This window comes from Schistocerca cancellata, chromosome 10, assembly GCF_023864275.1.
Source record: "Schistocerca cancellata isolate TAMUIC-IGC-003103 chromosome 10, iqSchCanc2.1, whole genome shotgun sequence".
Taxonomy (NCBI): Eukaryota; Metazoa; Arthropoda; class Insecta; order Orthoptera; family Acrididae; genus Schistocerca; species Schistocerca cancellata.
In genome coordinates, this window is record NC_064635.1 from 7,931,173 (window position 1) to 7,933,034 (window position 1,862).

At 42.0% G+C, this 1,862-nt stretch overlaps 1 pseudogene; it reads right to left on the bottom strand.

Moving 5' to 3' along the window:
* Positions 1-1,466: 1,466 nt before the first annotated feature.
* LOC126106957 (5S ribosomal RNA) lies at positions 1,467-1,585 on the bottom strand (annotated as a pseudogene).
* Positions 1,586-1,862: the final 277 nt, after the last annotated feature.

Genomic DNA, 1,862 nt, shown 5'->3' on the forward strand with positions numbered 1-1,862 from the left:
ACCATCGATGCAGGTGAGATGAAATGACGGGCACATCACAAACACACACCCAGTCTCCAAGCGAAAGATATCTCCGATCAGGCCGGGAATCGAACACGGGAAGCCACTGTCTAAAGGGAGCGGTGCTAACTGCTTGACCACGACATGCAGACATTTCCGAATTTTGAAACCACTGTCTGACATGTTCCACATCCTGGAGGACCTCCTTGCTACGGATCAATTGGAATGAAAGTAAATCTACTCTAATCTAATCTAAACTGATAACAAGTCTAAATACGATCTCATCTCTAAGAATAACAATTTCTCAGTTCTTCATCAGTGGTAATTTTATGTTGGTGTTGGTCTAAGTCTTCTGCAAAGGTTGAATGATTTGTTCTGTACTTCCTTCTTTTTACATGTTTTTTGTATCTGGCGACAAATATTCTCCTCTTTCGTGCTACGCATATTCCATGACATGTATTACCTGCATTAAGTTTTACTTAGTACATTACTGACTTCTGAAATAGACTGTCGCTTTTGCGATACATTTTTAAACAGAACTTTTGGTTTAGTGATGCCTCGTTTTCTGAGAACAACAGATACTGTGTGTGTGTGTGTGTGTGTGTGTGTGTGTGTGTGTGTGTGTGTGTGTCTGTGTGTTTGGTTGTATTATCACCACCAAAGGTACAAATTATAAGTATAAGCAACAAGAATCATTTTCATACCATACAAAAAAACTACCACAGTTATGAAACCACAACATAAAAGAAACGTCTTATTGTAGAAATAGTAAACAGCCAACCAGTTGCAGATTGGAAGGTTTATTATAACACTTTATCATGGTTTCAAGGTTTATGATAAGAAAGTATGGACAATTGCAGTATATTTAGCAGAGGTACATTAAAACGTAGCTATGTTTTAACGTACCTCTGCTACAACATGTAATCCAGTTGTCTACATCTTCCTTCTGAAGGAAACGTTTTTATAAACTTTGAAGCCATGGTGGAGGGGTTCCTAATAAACCTGCCAATTTGCAACTAATTTGCTATTTACTATTTATACAAGGCGATTTCATTCGGAGTTGCTGCTCCAGCCAAGTAGAAAATTTTAAACTAAAAGGAACGGGTTATAAATGATCAGACCAAACTGCAAACCACTCACCGGTTGTCAGAGAAACACGCAACATACACACACACAAAGTATGAGAACAATCTTCCTCTCCCTCCCTCCTTTCCTCCCTCTCTCTCTCTCTCTCTCTTTCCCCCCCCTCTCTCTCTCTCTCTCTCCCTCTCTCTCCATCCGAACAGACAGGTCACGGAAGGCCCAACGGTACCGACGTACTGCCGTGTCATTCTCAGCCGACAGGCGTCACTGGATACGAATATTGGGGGGCATGTGGTCAGCACACCGCTCTCGCGGCCTTTGTCAGTTGTGGTGACGGGTGCCACCGCCTCTCAGTCAAGTAGCTCCTCAACTGACCTCACAAGGGCCAACAGTGCTCGGCAGACCTGGATGGTCACCCATCCAAGTTCTAACCAAGCCCGACAGCGCTTAACTTCGGTAACCTGACGGGAACCAGTGTTAACACCGCGGCAAGGCTGTTGGCCTATGAATACAACAATGCTCTTAAAATCACTTCTTTCATGATGTTGCAGTGCTCGCAACACACACGAAAAACAAATCTACACACAAAAAACAGTGCTGAATGGAAAACACACGAAACCACTATAAATATGTACGAAAGAAACTTGTGTCGAGTTTTAAAAAAAATTCAATTAAGTGCAAAGAACGTAAATGTAAAGATTAGTACTAGAAAGGCGAGCAATCGAGAAGGGAGAAAGAGAAACGTTTCAAGTACAACCTTGTGCTAGCAACCAGGAAAA